General features: G+C 38.9%; 1 long non-coding RNA gene across 1 annotated transcript; it reads right to left on the reverse strand.

The window, feature by feature from the left end:
* Positions 1 to 5,407: 5,407 nt before the first annotated feature.
* LOC127580003 (uncharacterized) lies at positions 5,408 to 26,050 on the reverse strand. Its single transcript, XR_007957762.1, has 5 exons — positions 25,921 to 26,050; positions 20,886 to 20,966; positions 17,529 to 17,587; positions 11,876 to 11,928; positions 5,408 to 5,512 (listed from the first exon to the last, which is right to left on the reverse strand). It is a non-coding gene; the product is annotated as an uncharacterized LOC127580003 (long non-coding RNA).
* Positions 26,051 to 26,247: the final 197 nt, after the last annotated feature.

Below are 26,247 nucleotides of genomic sequence, written 5' to 3' on the forward strand. Positions count from 1 at the left end.
TACACAAGCAAATATTTCTCAGGTGAGCATCAATACAAATGTGAAACTTTGACCATCAGGAAAGTAACCTGTAAGTTATCCTCTCCTGTCCAGATGAAGGGTCTCGGCTTGAAACGTTAACTGTTCATTTCCCTTCACAGATGCTCCCTGACTCATTATGTTCCTCCAGCAGTTTTTTTTTGCTCCAGATTCCAGCATCTGCATCTCTTGTGTCTCTGGGAATTATCCTCTCCTGGTTACACTCCCCCTTCACTCAGTACACTCCAACTGCAATTGGGAGTTCTATAAATTGATGGAGTGAACCTCAATTCACCCCCAAAGCAGAGCACATTTAATGCATGACTTTTGAAATTAATATTAAAATTAGAGACAAACAAACATTATTACCTGATGTGACATGTTACAATACAACATTTTTTGAAGTACTTCTTTTAATTTATTTTTTCTACCCACTCCCTATTTACAGTTATCTGGAATCTCCACCTAGGATTCAGATGACAGAATTAAGGGCCCAACTCATCTGCACCAGTCAGGACCTGATATACAACATAATGTAGAACTCATATCGATATTCTGTTACTCCCTCAGCTTCCTGTATGAATCAATGTGTGTAAAATTACATGGCAGAACACACACACACACACACACACACACACACACACACACACACACACACACACACACACACACACACACACACACACACACACACCAAATGTTTCTTCCTATTCCAAGAAGTCAATCATGTTTTCCATACCTATATTAACTCTGCAACCACTAGAAGAGAGACAAGAAGAAGAGTTGCTGGCCCCTTTTCCGTTTTCCCAATCCTCTATGTGAAGAAGCACTTCATATCCAATTTTCCATTACCCTTAAACAATTTAGATTAGACCAAGGACCTGTCTAACTATTTAAAAAACGTTCTTTTTCTAAAAAAATCATGTCTTCCCTTCTTCTCTTACAAAAAACCCAACCCACCAGAACACAGAGCTCTGCAAAGATTACTATGAGAAACAGATGCAATAGCAAGTAAGAACTGCTCTTGCTTTCAGGTAAATCAGGGAAAATATCAGTTTTCGCCCCCAGATGGGAGAACATCCACTTGTGTGAAGCCTGTGTCCTACTACGTAACCCAGGCAAGAAATGCTGGCATCACACAAACTACTTAATAGTTGACACATTCAGATATTTGAGGACTGGAGTACATGATCAGAACAGTGTGATAGGCATTTTAATAATTTAATAGTCACTTGAATCATAGAATAAAGAGATGATATGGGCCCTACCTGCCTTTTAAAACTAGTTCAGAATTGGATATTGTCTCAATATTTTGTAGAAGGAACTACAGTTGTATCCTCTTCGAAACAGGAGTTGTTCTTTCATGCAAACTGTAGAAAAGTCAAGTGACATTCCTCAAGATATTTCATGCTAAGCAAGGAGACAAAAATTTTTTCTAGTATCAGCTCTAAAAAGGAAATATCAAGAGCATCAGTGAAGCATTAAAACCAAGCCTAGCCTTCATCTGCAACATTCTCTTAATGCATCTGTGGAAAGGCAAAAATAAAAATGGAGTCAATAAATACATTAAAGTAGCTATTATTTATTAATAGCAACAGCTTTGAGGTTTAACTCTTTGATGAGCTACAGCTGAGAGCTTGAAATATCTGTCCATATATAAAGGAGCAGTTTCTCAATTCCTTACCACCCCCCACCACCCATCTCCTACTTCTCTCACTTCACCCTCCACACACACACGCACACACATACACTCACGCACACACGCACACACATTCACCTATACACACACACACACACACACATTCACACACAACACACACACATTCACACATACACTCACGCGTGCACACACACACACATTCACCTATACACACACGCGCACGCACACACAGACACGCACATGCGCACACACACACATTCACACACAACACACACACATTCACATACAACACACACACATTCACCTATACACACACGTGCATGCACACATTGACACGCACACGCACACACTCACACACACATTCACACACAACACACACACACATACACACATACACACATACACACACACACACACACACATACACACAGACACACACGCACACAGACACACGCCTCATCCTTCTCACTTTGACAACCTCAGTGGCCCAATATCCTGGGAGTTCTAGATTTTAAGTGGATTCCAAACCCTGTTCTACTATTAGATCTGCCACGTGTAATCTTAATAAGAAAATGTACTTGCTAAAGTTACCACATGATGAATAATTTGTCATGATGTGATAACCACAGGAAGGATACACAAAGTTAATGGTATCTTGGGTGTTTTATGCCATAAAATTGTTAGCCAAAGGCAGGCTAGGAATAAACATTTCATGTGGCATTTGTTCCACAGTGACACGATAGGGCAATGACTCAATAATACCACATGAAGCTTGTGTTATGAGTAACCATCCCCATGTGAGATCTTTGCAGAGTCTTTGAGACGCATGCAACGTGTGGGAGCCAAAGGTGACTTTGTTACCAATAGGTGCATAAGCATCACATTTCAGAATGTATGCTGCAATTCACATCCAGAAACAAGCAGCACTATTTAAATGGATTTACATTCACACCAGTGCCCACCACTCATGTATACTGTGAGGTCTCGTCAGTTGTGGCTACCAGGTTGAGTACCTTATGGAGTTAAAACACTTTACAATCTATGCAAAATGTATTCACATAGACCTGCATGTGATCTGTCTTTGCACATTCCATCAATGGCTGCCTATCTCAGCTAGCCAGCTGGGCTTAAGGGACAAGTGGTACCTGAATTATTGATGTATATTCACATTCTAGGTTAATGCTGGCTGACACTAAAAGACTGCTTGGATTTAGTGCATCATAAACATTTCATCACAGTTTGAAACCACAGGAACTGATGAAACATCATTTTTCCTGGCATTCTGGCAGAAGATGAAAACTTACATTTCCTTCCTCCAGTTATGAAAGACTCAAACAATTTGTGGGATGTTGCAATAAAATCACAATCTAGGTTCTTCACCAAAAGGGGGATTTATCTTTGAATAACGTTGTGTATAAATTTCAAATGTAAGTATATTACCCTAGTAGTGTCACCAAGGTCTCAAACTCTTTTCATAGCCCATGATGTTTGGCGAGAGTTCTGGTATTAATTGAGAGACTCTGCAGTGATTTCAGACATTACAGTGTTTTTGCTTCCTTTGACTTAGTGATACGCCAAATACTGGAATGAAATCCAAAACCCAAATCTTTCAATCTATTGGAAAATCTAATGAACGTATTTCAAATTCATGTTTGAATCCACAGTGGAATGAAACAAAACTTACTGCATTTATAGGAAGGAAATTAGATATTCCTTTGAGTCTCCATGTAGATTCTGTGACAGCTACTTCAAAAATGAAAGTGCTATTTGGTCTTATTCTTGAATTGCATGCCAGCTTTGTGTTTAGTATCACTGTGGTGGCTGACAGTAGGTGGAAAGCCAATATCTGAGGATGGACTCACTTATGCAAAAATATATCTTACATTTGTAACTTTCATTATGTGGGGATTGCTTAGAAGTCTGGAGCTAGTAATCTCTGCATTAATCTAGATTTATAGATTTCTAGTCCAATAATCATGTGCCAATATACCTATAATAAGCTTCCACAAACACTAAATGGGAATGGAAAGGTAAGGAAATAGCTTCTCCTTCAATGCACGTTTCTTCAATGTAGAAAAGTATTTCATTTCCTTTGTGTTGTAATTTTTGTTTTTTTCCACAGTGGTTACTACAACAGACAAATCTTGGAATACTGAGAAGTGTAGTAAACCAGAGCAGTGTTTGAGTCCCTGTCCACAGATCTCTGGAAGACAAGGATAGGTAGACAAGGTGGTTAATAAAGCACAAAAACAGAAAATGACAGAAACATTCAGTAGGTCAAGCGGCATTCACAGGGAAAGAAACTGATACAACATTTCAGGTCAAAGACCCTTCATCCCAACTGGAAAAGTGAGAAAGCAAGCTGATTCAAATTGCAGAGAAGGGGAAGAGTGAGAAAACAAAGGGAATTCCTGTTGTAAGATGCAGACCAATGTTGTCAAGGTAATAATTAATTTAAAAACTAATAGTTAAAAATAGGGGAGAAAAAAGTGAAACAAATTGAAACAGAAAGATACAGCCACATCCATAGAGAGAGTGGAGGAAATGATTAACACTGAATACTTGTTTTTTATTACAGTAGAATACACTTTGTTCAAAGCCCTTGGTATCCTGAACCATAATGGCAGCAGTGTGAGCTTCATTACTGCATTGTACACTTGGATTGCAGATATCTGAAAGTTCAAGAGGCATTGGGGAGTACTGTGTAGGAGCAGGAAGATGACAAAATGACCTTGGAAGGAATGCACAAAAGTGATTAGTCAATAATTGTATTGTTTCAAACTTCATTAGTTATAGAATTATATTTTGAAATGATTTTTTTTCAGATGTGCATATGACACATGTGATACTGCACCATCCAAGTTGCCAAGCAGCAGAAATCAAACCAAATATGTTGTCTCCCAAGTCACACTCAGAATCCAGAGCAAGTCAACACACATGATACTGAGAAAATGGTTCTGCACAGCACAACTTCCTGGCCATTTTGATTTAAAAACTATTGTATTAAAGTGAACAACAAGTTAACAAGTCAATTGAAAATGTTGTTAATTATCACATTCTCTTAAATTCCTCCTCCAAAGAAAAAAAATCACATTCATCAACATAATAACTCTGCAGCAAACAAATCATCACCACCAATATAATAAGATATTTAACTTTTTTTTCAACAGAAGCTCTGATCCCTGCTGATATTTTTAGTTTGCAGGTTTCATGGGCTATTCATGATCCATGGTACTGGGTGGGTGGAGCAGACCTACCGCCCTTTTGTTCATTCTATTGACTGGAATATCAAAAGTGAAAGGTGATTTTGTGATGTGAAAACAATATTATTCTTACCAGGCTGTAATCACACATTTATGGTACAAATTTAAGATTATAGGCGGTGTAAAGTATTCCACAAACTCATCCCCTACTGAGCACAGAAATGTCACTCACTACAAACTGGCATTATATCCAGTGTAATTCATCTATGACATTGATTTTCATGGGGATTTTAATTTTATTGACTTTATTAAAATCAAAACTTCCATTAATTTGTTCCACTTAATTCAGAATTATTTGTTCTCAGCTGTTCAAAACAACCGAAAGTGAGGTGCCAATTCGCAGAAAACAAAGCCACAAGCAGCAATAAAAACAGGATGTGCACGGCAGATAGGATGGAATCCAAAAGAGAGAGATAGTTAATGTTTCTGATGTGATCTTTCATCAAAACTGATCTGATGAAGTACCCTTCCTTTCTCCTTCAGATGATGATCAATGTGGTGCAGATTTCTTGTTTCCATTTCAAAATTTCCACTGCTTGCAGTTTTCCTTTAGACAGTGTCGTTCATCACTCTGTCACAGTAGAGCAATGATATTATAATGTTGAGACCTGCTGTTATTTTGCAGTTAAACAGATTATACAGAGAAGCGAGTTTTCCTGTCTGCCACATCCTTATACATTTTTAGAATCACTCTTTCCAGTTAAGCAGTAACTATGAACAAAGAGTTGACATTCTACATTAAGGAAAGAATTTTTTTTGAATTTTAAAATTAAAGTCTGTTTCTTGAAATGCTAGAGCAAATTTGTATTGAGTCTTGTGATGTACAATGTGCTCAAATGTGGATTTGGAGAATTCACAGCAATATGACATGCAATTAAATGATGGGCAATTGGATCTTGGTCAAAATCGTGCAAAAGAAACAGCTTGTTTAAGTAATTGCATCAATTAAGCAGATTGAGATTACAGAAAAAATAGCTCCAGACAAATGTTGTTTGAGAATCTTATGTAATTATGCAGGGTGGCGAGACAAAATATTATATACACAATGGGAAGGACAATTGGGTGATTAGATGTTTCACAGTACTCAGTTGCTTTTTTTTATAAACTGAAGGATACCAGCCAATCACAGTGATGATATTATTGATTCTAGTATGGCAGATGAAATGAAAAAAGTTCCAGTTTTACAATACTCTTCACATCATAGCCAAATCCCGGTTATTGCTGTTTTGTAAACAAATATAGTTGGTTGAGGGAAGAATGTTGACCAAGTTATTGGTAAAGCTTTGTGATATTTATCAAATCATGCCTTCAGAACGTTCATATCCAGGAACAGATACAGTCTGTTTTAACGTCACATTGATAAATTACATTTCCAGTGCCGTTACCATCAGTATCACATTGAAATGTAGATTCAGTTCTCAGTTTCTGAAGTGGGGCACTCGATCACTAAACCAAGCTAGCACTTTACTACCCTGTCGTTGTAACATACAAGTCAACAAGTATAATTATGTTGACATAACTTTATCTTCAGATTTCTACACAGAGTTAATTCTACCCAGTATTATAATCCACAGAGAATCAATGCCATGAATTAACAGCATACGACCTAGTTATCAGCCGTCTCTGCCAGTATTCATCACATTGTCAAATACTCTGAACTGTCCTTCGTGGAACTTCCCAAGCTGCAAACTTATTGCCTTTGCATTTTGCCCACGCTGTGTTGAAATCAACATTCATTCCACAGTTCCTATTCATACATTCCCAGAGTTCCCAAACTAACCACATCATGACTTTCTCTTCCAATCAATGAGCTTTTAAACATCAGAATTGTGAAATAATTTTGATGTTTAAATAATAAAAACAGAAAGAGGGTGGAAATACAGAATGGAAGGGACTAAGGCAGGTACTTGCCTTTATAAAGTGCCTGTCTTTGCAAACGTTTCTACAGCCAATGAATAACATTTGAACTTTGTCTCTTGTAAGTCAAGAATAGCAGCAGTTAATTTGCTTGTGATGAAGTTCCATGAACAACAGCAGGGAAACAATGAGATTATCCATTTAGGGATATTAGCTGAGAGATAAATATCAGCCAAGCCAAAATTCCCCTAGCCTTCCTGGAAGCAGGAAGGTGGGGAACTTTGAGAGAACATGAGGTTCAACATCACATATCAAAGAGTGAACCTCCAACAGTATTACACTCTCTGAGTGACTGGAACCACTAAGCCACAAAAACAGAAAGAGTTCTGGTATTGGCTTCAAATAAAACACTTTTTTCTCATTAACATTCATGATTTGCTGTGAAATTTTAGTTGAGCCTGAAGAGTGTAATAATACAAAACATGCAAAGTTACCATTTTTCTTGAAAAATGCCAGGTAACTGCATAATTCTTTGTGTATTTAGGGCAAAAACAGAACCCCACAACTGAATTACAACCTTCCAGCTCAAAATGAGTTTTAATCCAAAATTTATGGTGCTTACAGCAATAGACTAGATATAGGAGTTTAATCAAAAAAAAATAGCTGTGATATTCCATTGGTCCCCAGATCTCTTAAAAATAGAAAACTGGTACTGTGAACAGTGTTAAATTATGTGCTCATGGAAGAATAAGACCTGCGGAGCAGTTTCAGGTTTTAATAGAGACGTGTAAAAAGGATTGCACCTATAAAGATGGAAAATTATACTTCCAAAATAAATCTGATCTTAGTTGTTCTTTTGGTTTTCTGGACATTCAGAGAGAGCCACTTGTTTAAGTCTATAGCTGTGTATTTTAAAGTGCCGAAGTCCTAATGCCTGAACATTTCTCAGAAATGCAATAATCAGTTTTGGATGAGGTGAAAATGGGTGGGTAACACACTTGTCCTCAAAGTCAAAGTCAAAAGTCAAAGCTGAGTTTATTGTCATATGCACAAGTACATGTATGCACAGGTGCATTGAGAAACTTACTTCCAGCAGCATCACAGACACATAGAATCAGATACACAGCATTCACAATAAAACATAAATTAAACATAGATTAAACACTTTTTTTACAAGAAAGAACATAATTAGAACAAAAAAAATGAAGTCCATTGTAGTGCAATGTGTTCAAAGTGGTCATAGTGTTCCTATACTGAGGTCGTGGTTTGGGTAATGCAGGTTGGTTCAAGAACCAAATGGTTGAAAGGAAGTAGCTGTTCTCTGAGGAAGGAACACCAAGTCAACTGGACTCAGAGCAAATTGATGATGAGTGAGCTTTCAAAGGTAAAAGTTTCAGCTCTGCTGATAAATCCAACCCAGTTTAATAAAAGGCTAATTTTAGTGTAGTTACTCTGATTGTGACTGGGAATTCAGATCCAAATTCTTATTTGTTCCTTCTGATAACACAAGAAAAACATGGTCCATATACAGTACGTAACTAAGTCTTATGCAATCTAAATACCGGAGAACAAATTACAACCCTGTTTGCATGAAGACAATTCACAGAAGTTCTTTAATTAGAGGGTGCATCTGGATGTGTTCTTTTAACAATGTATTGCTTAATGTTAGATTACAAGTCAGAGTTGGAAGAAACCTCACAGAACAACTCTTTATAAATTGAATGAGTGCAACCTCCACATTGAATGATTGCTAGATCATTATACCTGCTGGTCACAGAAATACATTCTATCAGAACAGCAGCATGTTTCATCACTGAATCAACGAGCCATGCCCCAACATGTCAAGGTTTCCCACAAGGTAGTTTCCCAATTTTGGTCAGATGATTAAAGGAAATGCTGAGTTCTCCAGTGCTGGAAATAGTTTGGGTTAACCAGTATCAGACAAATAAGCAGAATTAACACCCACATGCTGGAATAATGCTCACTGAGCAGTTTCAGTCCTTGTTCAATTTGATCAACGTAAGTTAAAACAAGTTGTATTCAATAAGTGACTCACAGTGGTGATTCTGCTTATTTGCCTCTGCTGGTTAACCTTACCATTTCTAGTACTGGAAACGAATTATCTACTTCTCAGCATTTTTTTTAATGATCTAAACAAGATTGGGAAACTACCTTATGGAAAACCTTGACACAAGTAATTCTGCAGATGCTGGAATCTGGAGCAATAAACAAAAGGTGCTGGAAGAACACAGCAGGTCAGGTAGCATCTATGGAGGGAAACAAACAGTCGACGTTTCTGGCCGAGACCCTTCATCAGGACTGGAAAAGGAGAGGGCAGAAGCCAGAATAAGAAGGTGGGGGGGGAGGGGGAGAAGCACACACGGGCAGGGGATAGGTGAGTTCGGGTGATAGGCGAGTCCTATAGGTGAGAGGGGGAAGGTAGGTGGGTGGGGGAAGGGGAGAAGATATAATTCATGACCCTTGACATGCTGGTTCATGATTCAGTGATTCAGCGATGAGACACTGATACTCCCACACAAATATAAGAAAGTGATGAGACAACCAAAGGCATTCTTCAGAGATTGATATAATGGTCTGGTAATTATTCAGTGTGGGAGTGTTGCACTCATTGGATTTTTAAGGAATTGTTCTCTGGGGATTTTGTACTTATGCTGAATTTAAGCAAGACCACATTGTCATTTTCTTTCCCATTGACGTGATTGATAGAAGGGTAACCAAAGGCATTCTCTGGAGGCTTGTCAGCATAGGGGGCAGCATGTGACCCTCGTTTGGAGTGTTGCAAACAATAGTTACATTCTGAATCCAGCAACCATTTTGTTGCCTGCCTTCTCAAGGCCTGGATAACCTCCTGTCTGTAGCTGTTACAGACATGGAGACATATTGCACGGAAACAGGCCCTTCAATCCACCAAGTCTACACCAACCATCAAACACTCATTTACACTAATCCTACACTGATCCCATTTTATTCTGCCCACATTCCCGTCAACTCCCCCCCAGATTCTACCTCTCATCTACACACTAGGGGCAATTTACAATGGCTAATTTACCTACAAGCCACACACCTTTGGGATGTGGGACAAAACTGGAGCACCCGGGGAAATCCACAGGGTTGCAGGGAGAATGTGAAGGCTGGCAGACAGTGCCTGAGGTCTGGTTTGAACCCAGATCACTGGAGCTGAGGCAGCAGTCTAGTAATTGTGTCATTGTGCTGGTACATTTAATTCAGGCTCCAACTTACACTGTAGGAGCTTAGTTTTAATGCATTCCCATGAAGGAAAACAAGATGCATGAGGAAAAAAATACATAAAAATATAAGTGGTGAGAGAGAGGCTTTGGAAGGACACAGGAAGCTGATGGCACCACCACCAGTGACAGAGAGAGAAAATCAAGATTGCACAAGTTGCAAAGGCTGTAGTACAGCCTCCAGCAAAAGCTGAAGTACACCGATATCCAGATGCAATCATCATTTCATCAGACAGCAAAGATATTGATTACTTGAAACCATCAGACACCACTTAGGGCTGACTGCATGGCTGTTATGAAGATACTGGAGAGTACTGAGCTAACTTGTAACTGGACAGACATAAAATAATTTGTAAAATAAATTATAGTGGAGTATGCTGAAAATTCAGTTGTCGCTATTATATGGGGTAAAGTAATCCAGATTGGTGATAAAATTTTCTTGTTGAACATTACCATATGGTCCTTGACCAGAAGGCACTTAAGAATTTTAATATCCGCAGAGCAGGTAAGTGAGCCCCAGTAAGGTTATACACTGATATAAAGTTATGTAATTCCCCAGTACATTATAATTCATTGCAGTAACAATATAAAGGCTGATTCACTGCAATAAATTAACACTTAATAGTCTGATTGCACAGATGCAAATTAAAAATAATTTAGAAGTGAAAACAAATCCACCATTATAACTTTATTAATGATACATATCTGACCTTTATTCATTTGTAAGAAAGAAAACAATAATCCTTAGAATTGTAGACTGCTGTGTATCACTGTATATCCCCCAATGATAAACATCCAATTACAACTATAAATTCCTGACTTTTACTTCAGCTACAGAGGTAACATGATGGAGTCCTGATGGACTTCATCCCAGGGATAAAGAACAAGTTGCTAAAAAGATTTTTGAGACATTGGTTTTAATTTTCCAAAGTCCTCTAGATTCTGGAAAGATTTTGTTATATTGAAAGATGACACATTCATTCAGAAAAGGAGGGAAATAGAAAGCAGGAAACTACAGGCCATTTAGGTTAATCTATCTGTCACTAGGAAAACGTTAGAAGCTGTTATTAAAGACATTGTAGAAAGGCATATAGAAAAAATCAAGGCAATTGTGTTTTATGAAAGAGAAATCATCTTTGACCAATTGGAGTTCTTTGAAGAAGCTTTAAGTGTGAGGGGGGTAAATTCTTCTGAGTCAGTAGTACAACCTCCGCACCTCTTTTATACCCCAGTGAAACACGCTGCCAGGGAAGCGGTGAAGTAAATATGATAGCAATGTTTAAGAAGCATTCAGACAGGAAAACCAAAAAAAAGTAGCATGTTAATTAAATGGTGAGAACTTGCAGCGGGCTGAGATGCGGAGAAATCTGGGAGTCTTAGTTTATGATTTACAAAGGGCTAGTATGCAGGTATAGCAAGTAATTAGAATAGCAAATAAAATGTTATTGTTTATTGCTAGAGGAATTAAATACAAAAGAATGGAGGTTGTGCTTCAGTTATGTAGGACATTGGTGAGACCAGACCCAGAATACTAGAACCATAGAACCATAGAACAATACAGCACAATACAGGCCCTTCGGCCTACCATGTTATGCCGCCCTTCAAACCACACCTAAGACTATCTAACCCCTTCCTCCCACATATCCCTCTAACGTAAATTCCTCCATATGCTTATCTAACAATCTCCTGAACTTGTCCAATGTATCAGCCTCCACCACCACCCCACTGTATAGTATTGATCTGCATCTTTAAAGAAAAATTGTAGATGCACACATGCAAAGCAGTTTGGAAAAGGTTTAGCGGACAATTACCTGGAATGGGTGGTTTGTCCACTGAGAAAATGTTGGACAGGGTAGGTCTGTATCTGCTGGAGGATAAGAGAATACAAGTTAACAGTTAAAATACATAAAATCTGAAGGGTGGGCGTGGAGAGGATATGGACAAATCTAGAAATAGGAGTCACTGTTTAAAAATAAGGTGCACCCATTTCAGATCAGCCACAATCCTATTGAATGTTGAAGCAGAGTCAAGAGACTGAGTAGCTTACTCCTGTTCCTAATTCGTATGTTCCTACAGTCCTCACTAGGCATCAATCGATGCACAGCCATCATCTGGATTACTTGTCATTGAAGGCATTGTTTTTCCTTCTTTCCTGTGGGCAAAGTGCTGAGTGACTCTCTCTTGTGGCATGGCTGAGAATAGGAACATGCCTGCTGGAGAATTCAGGCAGAATTTTGGCATAAAATTCTTTGGTGAAACAATCTATGTTCCTATGGTAGCAAAACAAAACTTTGTATGTCCAACAGATAACTCTGTGATTGGCTACCCTCAAGGCCAATCATAAAGTAGCTTTCATGGAGTGCTTTCTAAAATTACTTCCTTATCTGGGAGAAAGCTAAATTCCATATACAGCTAACAAACAGGTAATCAAGACTGTAGAGTTTAGATGATTCACATGTGATAGAGAGGGATGTAAAAGTGGTGGGGAAGTTGTATTATTGATTGGAGCGAATGTCACTGCTGCACAAAGAGAGGACATCTCGGACAGCTCATTTAGTGAAGCAATATGGGCAGAGCTCAGGGATAAGAAAGGTGCAATCACTATGATGGGGTTATATGACAGTCCTCCCAATAGCTAGTGGGAGATAGAGGAACAGGTATGTTGGCAGATCATGGAAAGATGTAAAAATAACAGGTGTGGCGACTCACCGTCTAGTCGGGCGAACCGGCTCGGCAGTCGGGTCGCGCGGCGTCGGAGCGACGAGGCCCAAGATGGCGGCGGGCCTCGTCTTTCCGAGCGACGGGGAGAACCCGCGCGCGGGAAAGTCCTGATGACGTAGGACTTACGTCATTGCCGGTTTTTTTTGGGCGGGAGTTTTTCTCCCTTAAAGGGCCTGCACAAGGCGGGAAAATAAACCAGTTCTGTTTGGCAATCCTCCGAGTAGAGTCTTGTTTTATTCCTTGGTAGCAACCGCTACACAGGGTTGTTGTAGTGGGTGATTTTAACTTCCCAAATATTGACTTGAACTCCCTTAGTGTCAGGAGCTTAGATGGGGCAGAATTTGTTCGGTGCATCCTGAAGGGTTTCTTGAAACAATATGTAGCTACTCCAACTAAGGATGGGACCATACTAGATCTTATATTGGGGAAAGAGCCTGGCCAAATGGTCAAAGTTTCAGTGAGGGAGAATTTTGGGAACAATGACCATAATTTCGTAAGTTTTAAGATAGCTATGGATAAGGATAAGACTGGTCCTCAGGCGAAAGTGTTAAATTGGACGAAGGCTAATTACAACAGTATTAGGCAGGAACTGGGAAAAATAGAGTGGGAGTGGCTGTTTGGGATTAAATACACATCTGACATGTGGGAGTTTTTTAAAGGCCAGCTGGTTAGAATTCAGGACCAGTGTGTTCCTGAGAGGAAGAAAGCTAACCATGGCAAGGTTCAGGAACCTTGGATGACAAGAGATATTGTACGTTTAGTCAAAAAGAAAAAGGAAGCATATGTAAGGTTTAGGAAGCTGAAATCAGCCAAGGCCCTTGAGGAATATAAAGGAAGCGGGAAAGCATTTAATCAAGGAATTGGGAGGGCTAAAAGGGGCCATGAAATGTCCTTGGTAAATCTTTTGACAAGGTCCTTCATGGTAAATGGATCCAGAAGATTAAATTACATGTGAGTTGGTAAGATGGATACAGAACTGGCTTGGTATTAGAAGATTGAAAGTAGTGGTGGAGGGGTGTTTTTCTTACTGGAGCTCTGTGACTAGCAGTGTTCCACAAGGATCAGTGCTGGGACCTCTGTTTGTAATATGTATTAATGATTTGAATGAAATTATAGGTGGTCTGATAAGCAAGTTTGTAGACAACACAAGAATTGGAGTTATGGATGATGAGAAACGTTTTCAAAGGATACAGCAGGATGTAGATCAGTTGGAAATTTGGTCAGAGGGATGACAGATGGAGTTTAATCTGGACAAGTGTGAGGTGATGCCTATTGGGAGGTCAAATGGAAGAAGAAAGTACACCGTAAAATGACAGGACCCTTAAAAACATTAATATACAGAGGGATGTTGAGTTACAAGTCTATAGCTTCCGGAAAATGGCAGCACAAGTGGATAGGGTGGTAATGAAGGCACACAGCATGCTTGCCTTCATTGGTCGGGACACTGAGCATAAAAGTTGGCAAGTCAAATTGCAGCTGTATAAAACTTTGGTTAGGCCATACATGGAGTGTTGTGTACAGTTCTGGTCACCACATTTTAGGAAGGATGTGGTGGCTTTGCAGAGGATGCAGAAGAGGTTCACCAGGATGTTGCCTGGATTTGAGAATGTTAGCTATAAGGAGAGGTCAGACAAACTTGTTTCCTCTGGAGCTTCGGAAGCTGAGTAGCAACCCGATAGTAGATAGAGAAGATAATCATAGCTTTAAAATGAGAGGGGGAAAGCTTAAAGGAGATGTGTGAGGCAAGTAGTTTTACACAGAGAGTGGTAAGTGCCTAGAACGGGCTGCCATGGGAGGTGGTAGAAACAGGTACAATAACAACATTTAACAGGCACTTAGACAAACACAGGAACAAGCAGGGAATAGAGGGACATAGAGCATGTGCAGACAGGTGGGATTTGTTAGATTGGCATCATGGTCGGCACAGACATGTTGGGCTGAATGACCTGTTACTGTGCTGTACTGTTCTATGTCCTACATTCTATTCGCAAGTCACTACCTTGCAACTTCTGTCTTGTCTGTCTAGATTTAATGAAGTCCTCAAATAACTTGAGTAAAGCTAAATCACATAAGACCCATGCACAAGACTGTCAATACAATTTAGTTTTATGAAAGGATATCAACCTGAAACGTTAACATCCACGGATACTGCATGAACTGTTGAGTGTTTCCAGCACTTCCTGTTTTTGTTTCCAAAATCTATGGCATTCTGCTTTCCAATAACTTGTAGCAATAATTTACAGCCAAAATTATCTTCTGATTTTTTAAGAACACCATAAACTATTATTTCTTTGGCTGAGTTTGTTTTCCATCTGACAGCAGTAGTCACCATCAATGTGAAAAAGGAAAGCATAGCTTTACTAATTATAAAATTATAAATAATAAATTAAGTACAGAAGCTCTACAACCTGAGGTCCTGCAGAGCTTAAAGAAACATTTTATCATGTTGCAATATTCCCTGGTACATTAGTCATTTATAGATTCTGAGAACATGTTACTTTCTGAAAAAGATTTAAAATGCTGTAAATAATGCAGATCAATCAAGGAAACTGTGACTAAAACTGAATACACAGTGACTGCAGAGCATAAATAAATCAGTGATAAAAGTATGCACCAAAAAATCCAGGCTTTTCTGGAGTGAAACTTTTGCTCTCTGGTACATCTGTGTTTAACACTGGTCCTTCTACTCCCATTTGAAATTGAAAACACCTGTGCTTGAGAATGATGGCTTATTAGAGAATTTCCAGGACCTTGTAGATTCCTCGATCAAGTACTATTTGCATTCCACCATGGGGACAGAGAGTTCACCTGATTGTTATTGGATAACGTGTACTTTAATTGGTATTTAATAAGATTTATTGATGCATGCAAAGAACACATGAAAGAGATACATGGACAGGAAATGACAAGACATGTTTCCTTTGAACTTTGCAGAACAATTTAAAGTAAAATGGACCATGCCAAGTGTTATTTAGCCCATTTAACGTGTCTTTTTTCCACAAAAAATAGATAGCACTGAACAAAATAAACAACGACAGTTATATTTAACTAGCTCCTGACATTTCCAGGTTTTGCTTTAATTTAAACTTTGTTTAGTTTCCTGCCTATTATTTTCTATCTTCCCCTCCTCCAATCCAGATACATTGCTTTCAACTGTGCTTGTGGAAACTATTAGTGGTGTCTATGATATAATCACTAACGTTTTGAGTAATGTTTTATTTCTTCCAATGGTAGGAGTATGAATTCTACTCCTGATCCTCTTCACCTTGAAGCATCTTTCTCCACCTTCAAAGGTTTCTTCAAAAGTTACTCATTAACCATATTAATGGTTATTCCTTATTTTTTTTTTATTTCTACCCATTATTGTTCAATCCTTCTCCGATATCCCTTGCAATGTTTCCAACATTAAAATGTCAAAAAATTGTAAATTATGGTTTCTCTTGGTTAAAAGCTCCATATACATACAGCTTACATCTACCAACTTTCCATCAAATTCAAAATAGTACAAATATTTTTCAAACACCTGTGATAATATGTTTTAGATATTTAATTAAAATGTTGCAAAGAACGCGAATGTTCAACATCCCTTTAAGCAGAACAATGCTTTTTAATTAAATAAAATATATTTTCACATCTTTTGCAAATGATAGCATTATTTAGTTATGCTTCAATTTATCCCAATGGAGCTCTGCTCTAGTTGGTCATAGTCTCTTTCAGGTCAACTTCAATGCATTGTAGGATCATGTTATGGGTGGGTAGGGAAGTCTAGGTCCTCTTTTTTTAAATAAAATGATAAAGAGGAACGGGGTTTTTCAGAATCATAAGAAAACAATGCATAAAAGGTCTATCCAGTGAGATAGCATCGCTATTAGAAGTCTAAATTAGAAAAAAAACAAAATATATAATGATATAAGAATAGAGGCAAGCGTGAGAGGCAGATAAGAAATGTCAGGTCCACTCGTGACACCTGGCCTTGGCCAGTGGATGGCCAGCTCGGCTAGGTCCAGAAGACCAACACCACCCACCCACCACAAGTGATTGCCTAAGCATTTATAAATGTGCTGGTGTAACAATCTAATGAGCTCTCCTCAATAAATTGAAGGGAAGTAGTATTGGTACACAACATTTAGGGCCCTCACCATCCAGGGCATGCCCTCTTCTCATTACTACCATCAGGGAAGAGGTGCAGGAACCTGAAGACCCACACTTGATAATTCAGAAACAGCTTCTTCCCCTCGACCATTAGATTTCTGAACAGTCTATGAACCCATGAACACTACCTCATTATTCCTTTTTTTGCATTGTTTATTTATTTTTGTAATTTATCATAATTTTATATCTTCGCACTGTACTGTTGCCACAAAACAACAACTTTTACATCATATAAGTCAGTGATAATAAATCTGATTCTGATTCTGGTGACTGTCCACTAATGTAGCAATATTATTTCAAGGGAACGTTGATCATAGTGGTTGAGTAATGATGTCTGTGAGAGCATCTCAGGAAGACACAGTGAGTTTACCTAATTTTACAGATCTCCATGAATTTTGCAATCTTCTTCTGAAATTAGGCACCTTTGATGTCAATAGAAATGAAGTTTAATATGCATACACTAAGATATCATGTATTTAGCACATGCAACTGGGAAAAAGTCTTACTTTTATTATAGTTAGGTTGGTGGGGCACATCATTCTCAAGTGTGTGCGACATAGCTCTGCACAGTTTAGCAGTTGTGTTACCTACCTTACAACAGTGATTACAATTCAGGAGGTATTTCATTCTCTAGAAGGCACTTTGGATGTCTGGAAGTCATAAAAGGTGTCATATAAATACACGTTCTTTCATTTTACACAGCTGAAGTGCACCTAGTGTATGGCTTTTACAACCTTTTCTCTTGCAGTTTAATAATGGTTATCAAAACCACTTGATTGTGTTACAGCAAGAATTTTGCATTCTTTACATACATAAAAGAGGTACACAAGAACATACAGGAATGTTAAAACTAAAAACAAATCTTTCAGCTCAGTTGGCTTACCCATTGTTTAAATCCTTGTTCAGGACCTGTTCAGTCTGTTTCCACCTCCTTGGCACAAAGCTTTATTGAATCAACTACCTGTCTCTTTTTTCAGTGCTTTAGTTTATTCAGTGCCTTACATTGTATTTGGTCTTGCTATATTCCATAATACCTTATCCACCTTGAATCACATCTACTGTTCTTTACTGAGAACTCCACCACCTATACAGTTCTGACCCATTTGCCTTTTCTTAGGAGCAGAAAGAAGGAAGTATTTGGTAAATATTTGGCAGAATGGTGGATGCTTAGGAGATGAATTCAAGGCATTGTGGCTCTATATATATACAACTACTGGTAATTAACTCCAACTGATCATTACACTAGTTTATAATATGTACTGATTGTGGAATTTCCTCAATGTGCTGCAGATTATTTATTGGTAAATCTACAAAACATGCACACAAAGGACTGTAATAACCAACTGCAAATGCCCTCTCCTCAAGGAACAATACATTCCAACATTCTATTCTCAGTATAATCTCAGAATGTAGAACGAGTTAGTATTACGGAAACTAACCTACATACTCAAGGGGCATTCACAAAGTGCTGTTGTGGTTGATGTTAATTTCTGAAGAATACAACTATACACCTTTACTGTCCACTCTCCAGGCCATACTTAAGTGCAGATTCAATAGGGGTAATTTTAATATATTCAGAATACTAAGCATTATTTTCAATTACTAGCCTGTTAAAGTGATGGATAGTTTATATTCATCCTATTTAATTTTATTGCCGTCCAGGTTCTCAATAAGTAATAGCTCCATGTTTCAATGCACTTGAACAAAAATAGCAGCAAGCCAAAATTTCGGATGCATGTGTCCCAAAAACACTGAGAACCTGAAATGGTTGTAAGTTGCAGATTATGATCAATACTTCCAGTCGCTATTCTCCACAATCAGAGAGAGCTGCTGATTTTCTTTGTGGGATTTTTTTTAAAAGTAACTTCTATGCTGTTTGAAGGAGTGTTCATTTATCTTTGTGTAAAAGACTGTAGGTTTTCTTTCTTCTGATCAATAATGGGAAATGGTTTAATGCACCAAGGTGTCAACTGTTGTTAGAATCCTGGTCGAGGAGGATTCAAAACCCACTTTAGTCTAACATGCTCGTTCAGTGCTAAGGACATCCTTTGTTCTCAACCTTTGGATGATACAAGAACCTTGACCTGTTCAAAGCTGGAAGATGATTCAGTGGCAACAAAAAGGAATTCTCTCTTTTGGTAATAGTGTTCCCTCAGACAACATGAAGATGCTCAGATTAACTGGTCATTTATTCTGTAACATTTTGCTTAGAATACAAGACAGGCCACATCTGCAGAGAGAGAAAAACAGTCAGTATTTCAGGTCAAAGACTTCTCACCAGAACTGAGAAAGTTAAAGAAAATTAGGTTTAGAGATGCAGAGAAAGTGAAAAAGGGAGAAGAAAGCAAAGAAGAAATGTCTCTGATATGGTGGAATTCAAGTGAGGTGAAATGACAATCAGAGTGAGAGTGCAAAATAACAAAATCCCAGAGCAGGTGAAAATGCAGAAAATCTGAAGTTAGGAAGGAATGCTGGAAATATTGAAAGTAGGAAGGGAGGAGATAAAATGACATGTGTAACATCGACTTCTGTTGCACTGGAAGGCGCTGAGGGAAGTCAGTTTAGTGGGGTAATGGGGACTGCCCCCCCGTGAAATGCTAAAGATGGAGGAGAGGGGAAGACATGTCCAAAGGTAGCAACACATTGAAGGATTAGGAAATGGCAGAGGATTTGTTCGATGTGAAGTGAGGGTAAAGGAACGCTGCCCTGAAATCTGATTTATTTTTCTTTTCTAAGTACTGCACAGTGGAATCTCCATGCCTATTACATATGACATTTGATGAAGTCCCTCACAACAGATAGTTGCTAAGGCTGAAGCTCATGGAAGTGGGATAATTTGGAACTATTGACCTAGTTAGGAAATTTGTTGAGTGGTAATGTACAGAGGATAGGGATTTCAACAACTCAAATTGACAGCATAAGACTGCTGGTATGAAACTAGAAGGATCTGTCCTGGGACTTTAATTATTCCCATACTTCTAAATGACTTATATGTTGGGAGACTATGCCACATGTCCTAATTGGCAGATGAAACACTGAATTTCAATGTTGGAAACTGTGAGTGATTCTATGTTAGGCCTTAGAGGAATAGAATAATCTCTTTCTTCAGGAGAAGGCTTCTGGGTGTGGGGGGTCGGGTGAGGGTGTAAATTAGTTGAGACCTATAACGTTGCGAAAGCATTACTAGATTTAGGGACACTGTTTCCATTTGTGGGTGATAAGCACAGATAGGGAAGCAATGTGGATCAGTGCAAAGAGTGTTATCACTATCAATTTCCTGGAGGATACCATTGACCAGAAACTGAACTGGAGTAGCCTTATGCACGATATGGCTACAAGAGCAGGTCAGAGGCTAGGAATCCTGAGGTGAGCAACTCACCTCCTAACTCCCCAAATCCTGTCCACCATCTACAAATCTCAAGCCAGGAGCGTGATGGAACACTCTCCACTTGCCTGGATCAGTGCAGCTTCAACAACACTCAAGAAGCTAGACAACATACAAGACATAACAGCCCTCTTGATAGGTACCCCATCCACAACCATTCCCTCACTCCACCACCAATGCATAGTAGCAGAAGTTTGTATCATCTACAGGATGCACTGCAGCAACTCACTAAGACTCTTTAGACAACACCTTCCATACCCACGACCTCTACCAGCTAGAAGGACAAGGGCAGCAGAAGCATGGGAACACCACCATGCAGAGGTTGCTCACCAAGCCACACACCATCCTGACTTGGAAATATATCACCGTTCCTTCACTGTCACTGCGTCAAAATCCTGGAACTCTCTCCTTAACAGCATTGTGGGTATATCCACACCTCAAGGCCTGCAGAGTTCAAGAAGGCAGCTCACCACCACCTTCTCAAGAGCAACTTGGGATGTGCAATTAAATGCTGGCTCAGCCTGTGAAGCTCACATCTCTTGAATGAATTAAAAAGATCTTACTATTTGGTAAAATACTGGATTCAGTGAAGTTCCAAAGAGGAGTTGGGGTCCATGAATATAGATTATTGATCCCACTGAGTGCTGAAATAGAAGGAATCAGAATCGGAATCAGAATCAGGTTTATTATCACTGACTTATATGAGTCAGTTTGTTGTTTCATGACAGCAAAGAAATACAATTACCATAATTTACAAAAATAAATAAATAGTGCAATAAAAAAGGAATAATGAGGTGGTGTTCATGGGTTCATGGACCGTTCAGAAATCTGATGGCAGAGGGGAAGAACCTGATGGCCAGATGGTGAGGGACCTTAGTGATGAATGCTGCCTTTTTGAGGCTTTGCCTCTTGAATATGTCTTCGATGGTGGGGAGGGTTGTGCCTGTGATGGAGCTGGGCTGAGTCTACAACCGTCTGCAGCCTCTTGCAATCCTGCACATTGGAGCCTCCATACCAGGCGGTGATGCAACCAGTCAGAATGCTCTCCACCTCACATCTATAGAAATTTGCAAGAGTCTATGGTGACATACCGAATCTCCTCAAACTCCTAATGCAGTAGAGCTGCTGACATGCCTTCTTCATGATTGCATGCATGTGTTTAGCCCAGGATAGATCCTCCGAGATGTTGATGCCCAGGAACTAATCGCCCTTCCCACTAAATGAAGGCTAAATGAAGTCACATAGGATATGGAATTATTCAGCATAATGATTGAGTGAGGAAAGGAGAAAGGTTCCAGTGAGAATGGGGCTGAGTTGCAGGGCAGACAATGGACAAAAAGCCTATTGAATGGAGATGAGATGTTAAGACAATGTGAGGAAGTTGAAATAGAAGAAGATATCAAAAAGAGTGGATGGAAAGACCAAAGTGTACTTCAGGCCATTTCCTCGCTGATGAGGTGTAAGATAAGAGTGGAAAGTATAATTCAGAGAAATAAGGAAAGGGGGAATGGGACTAAAGGGATTGCTCCTTTGGCAGCAGGCATGGACACAATGGACTGAATAGCCATCTTCTTTGTCATTACAATCATATGATAGGTAATGTAGCTTCAATAATGGGCACCGCGATTCAAATTTAATTCAAAGCCAGGATGTCTTTGCACTTGTCCAGAGTGTTGGTAACGGAAAGTTGAACAGATATCCTGACAGCAAACACAGACTTTTGCACTGCAGCAAAGTAGTGTGGATGGGGCAGTTGTATGTATGGGAGGGAGAATGGTGAATTTAGCTCCAGGGTGGGAAGGTCAGCGAGATAGGTGAAAGAGACAATTTCTGTTGCAAGATGGTAATAATCTGCCCCTTGCTGAATCTTTCAGAGATTGTCGGCAAGACACAGAGCAGACGTGGATTTACCCAGTGAAGATTTAAGCATGGAACAACAGAAGGAGATTAGGAGGGCAAAGGTGCAATGGTGAGTTGAAGGAGCAATTAGTGTTCCCAAGGAGGGAAATGAAAAGCAAAATGACAATACAACAGGAAGGGCAGGAGGCAAGAGAAAAAGTCTGAGCAGAGCCAAAAGAAAGAGATAATGCTCTCAAGTTCAGAGTAAGAGCCAAAGTGTACATGTATTTAACATTTCATTGTTGAATCTTCTTTCCTGTTGCTATATTCCAGCTCCTATCCCAAACCTCATGTTTTCTATTTATGTAGCGCAGCTGGGGAATTTAAAGTCAGTTAATTAAATAAATCTGGAGTAAGAAAGATACTATCAATATTTGTAACTATGGAACTTCTGGATTATCATAAAACCCCATCTGGTTCACTAATGTGCTTTGGGGAAGGAAATCTGCTGATCTTACCCCATCTGGTTTACATGCAAGTCCAGACATACAGCAATGTGGTTGACTCTTAAATGGCCTTCGAAAAAGTTGAGGAAACTATTCAGTTGTATCAAACTCTCTACGAGAATCAATAATAATAAATAAAAATGGGCAGTCCACCCAGCATCACCCAATCACCAGTCATGATAAAGGTTTACACAACATCGTTAGCCTTGAAAAGTCCTCTGCACTAACATCTATGGTGCTGTGTTAGGGCTGTGTGTTGCTTGTACCTAAAGTGCTCCATCACATCCATGCCACAGTCCTACCAGCAGGACAGTACACTGGCATAGAGTTGAGCAGGAGTGCACTGGCAGAAACTGGTGTTGGCTCCAGGGTCTCATGAAGTCCCATGCAAGTGAACAGTCAAAGACCATGTCCAAGAACTGAGAATCTATCCACTGCTATGTAACATTCTGATGGTACATCCATCCCCAAATCCACCACCATCAACACATGGGGGGGTCATAATTGAAGAGTAACTTAACTGGAAAAGCTGCAGAAGTACAATGGCTACAAGAGCATGACTTGCTGACTATTTTCAGAGTTTAATTCTTTTAATACATAGTATTAAAAATCTGGGCAAGGTCTCCCTAATTGTCACCCCTTCCCAAGTGACCAGCAAATTATATTCAATATATTTGATCAGTAGTTACTAAGCCTAGCCCATCATGAGTGTGGGAAACACTCTACCATCCCCTGTACTCATTAAAAGGAAAGAGCATTTGATTATGTTCTGTTCAATGTTCTCCATCAATATCAATGTTAAAAATAATTAGAATTGGAAGCAGCTGATCCAGGAATCAGTAAGCACACTGACCAGTAGGAATTCCAGCAGTGAAATTAATGGACATTCAAGTTGCAAACAATACTGCCATTGTTTTGAGAGGATCTGCCACAGAGGTGGAAGACTCAGTTGATGGATCTTAGCACAGCAACAGCATCCATGTTATTGTATTGGTAGGTAGTTACATCCTGGGCTAATTAGAAACAAACAGTGGAGGAAAGTTTCTGTAGATCGATGACTGCTCCCGAGCTCTGGGCATTTATTACAGTCAGAGGCAACTCAGGTAGTCATTTTAAAATATTAATGATACATCCAAAATAATAACAGAAAATGATGGACATACTCATCAGATCAGACCACATCTGTGGGAAGAGAAACAGAGCTATCATTTTAGGTCAAAGACCCTTCATCAGAACCATCTGACATTTTGACCAATTGATATACCTGTCTTGAGCCAATGTGACAGTTAAACAAGCAGGGGAAGAAAGCTTTTAAACCCAAACACCAAGCAGCTGAATTTTCATCTCTGCCACTTTTGTTTCTGCAAAGACTTTTGTAATTGTTAAGTTTTAATTTAGTCTTATTTTAGTCTTTTCACATTTCTCTTGCTAGAAAGCACATTTGCAATGTGAATTACAAGTAACCCATCCTGCAGATATCATCTGAGGTAAGACGAGTCTGGTTGTACGTGTGTGGGCAAGGAGACTTCCAGCCTGGGTTGTGCATTTCTCCATTCAGGCACTTTATGAAGGAAACCATGTTTATCTCTGTATTAATTTGGATTCTGAAACTGTTTGGATGCTGTGTTGATTCTAATCTTCTGTTTGGCTGGTTGCTGCACCATTAAGAATGGAAATTATGTAAATATAGCATCATTGGACTGTAATTTTATTTTAAATTTTAGGAAGTCTGTCCCTTGATGATAAACCACATTTGTGAGATACTTATCATTTGTTGGAGCATGTTCATGCAAGCAATTGCATTTTTTTTCCTTGATGATTTGGTAGGTAAATGTTTCACTTGGTTGTTTCATGAAGATCCAAATTTTAATTGAGACACAAGTGACTGCAGATGCCGGAACATGGAGCAAAAAACAAACTGTTGGAGGAACCCAGGCGGTCAGGCAGTGTACATTGAGGGAAATGGACCATTGATGTTTCACGTATCCAAATTGTAGTTCTTGGTCTGTCTTAGCTGATCTCAGTCAGAGTACCAGCCAAATCAAAACCATTAATCTCAGCATCCTTCACCCTGGGAGGGGGAAGAAATAATGAACATTTCCCACTCCAGACTATTATTGAATAATTCCACAAAGTGGCCAGAATCTGAATCAACTTTTTTTGTTTTCTTGAGGCAAGAATGGTTATCTAGAAGTGGATTATTACTGTGTGTAGAAGAATGATGGTTTCATTACTGGAGGCACCCAGAGACCTAGACGATTGGTATCAACATTGTAACTGGATCACTTTCTCAATCACTGATGACTTTATTTAGAATAATTATTCTAGTGCAAGCATATGACCATTCTGTTGCTAGTTTACCTAAATACCAATTATTTAATAACCTTTTTTTATCTTGAAAAGGTCTGCAGTAGTGCTCCATGTTGAAGAGAGATTTTAGGAAGCCAACTGGATTATTGTAGAAACGCTCCATAAGTATCTGTTGTATGAGTGTATTGTAAATACCTGATAGATTTTTGTGCCTCTTTTAAAGCTACTTTACTCAAGATTAATTCAGTTTCATGGGTGAGTCACAAATCCACAACCCTTTAAGGGGTTGATTTGAGATCTGGATAAGCTTTTCAGTAACATGCACACATAACAAACAGCAAACTCTCTTTGGTTACTGATTATAGGAATAGGCCATCATATGCCTTTGTAAGATCTTTCATCAGTCATCACAAACAATGTACTGCAGTAGGCATTTTTATCCAAGACCAAAGTTATATTATGAATGGTTTTCAAATAATCTAGTAAATAGTCCAATAACCAAATAGTTGTATAATCAAATGTCTTGTTCCATTATAGAACCATCAGTGAATTTTAAATTATGTTACAATATCCAAATCTATTTGAAAAAATATTTTTGTCTCTATCTCAAGCTTTAGTTAATGACGTCAACAATATATCTGCCATTAATGTATTAGGACAAACCTGATTTAAAGTCTTGATTCCACCCGCTGTCAAACCTGCCCATAATAACCAAGTTTTAAAGAGACAGTCACTAAGTTAACATGTAGGTAGACGAATTATGTTACTTTGGTAATATTCAATCTGCAATGTTATTTTGTTTCACACTCTAAGCACATTAAAATGTTCTTCAGTAAAATATACCCCTGTGTTGGTCAGGTGTTGAACCATATCATGTATAATTGAAAATTATAATTTTAGGTGTAACTGGAATCATGGCACATCAACTAATAAATGTATTTACCTTGGATCCATTAAGGAGGTCAGTACTGAGAGCACTAATTTTGCTGAACAAAAGTAACTACACAAAGCATGCACCTATGATACTCCTGTTACCTCATTATCTGAATATAGCTTAGTTCTGGACACTTAACTGCATGAACTATGAATCATACTCATTCTAGCCTGGCCAGCTAGAGCTTAAGAGACAAATTCCATTGCGTCACTCAGGGCTGAAGATCCCACAGACTACTAAATGTCAACCAACTGAACCACCCTATTTGTCCTTCCCTTCAAATAACATTGACATTTGGGAGAAACCTCGGGTATAAACAACAGTTGAAAAATACCA

Source organism: Pristis pectinata, chromosome 18 (genome assembly GCF_009764475.1).
Source record: "Pristis pectinata isolate sPriPec2 chromosome 18, sPriPec2.1.pri, whole genome shotgun sequence".
Classification (NCBI taxonomy): Eukaryota; Metazoa; Chordata; class Chondrichthyes; order Rhinopristiformes; family Pristidae; genus Pristis; species Pristis pectinata.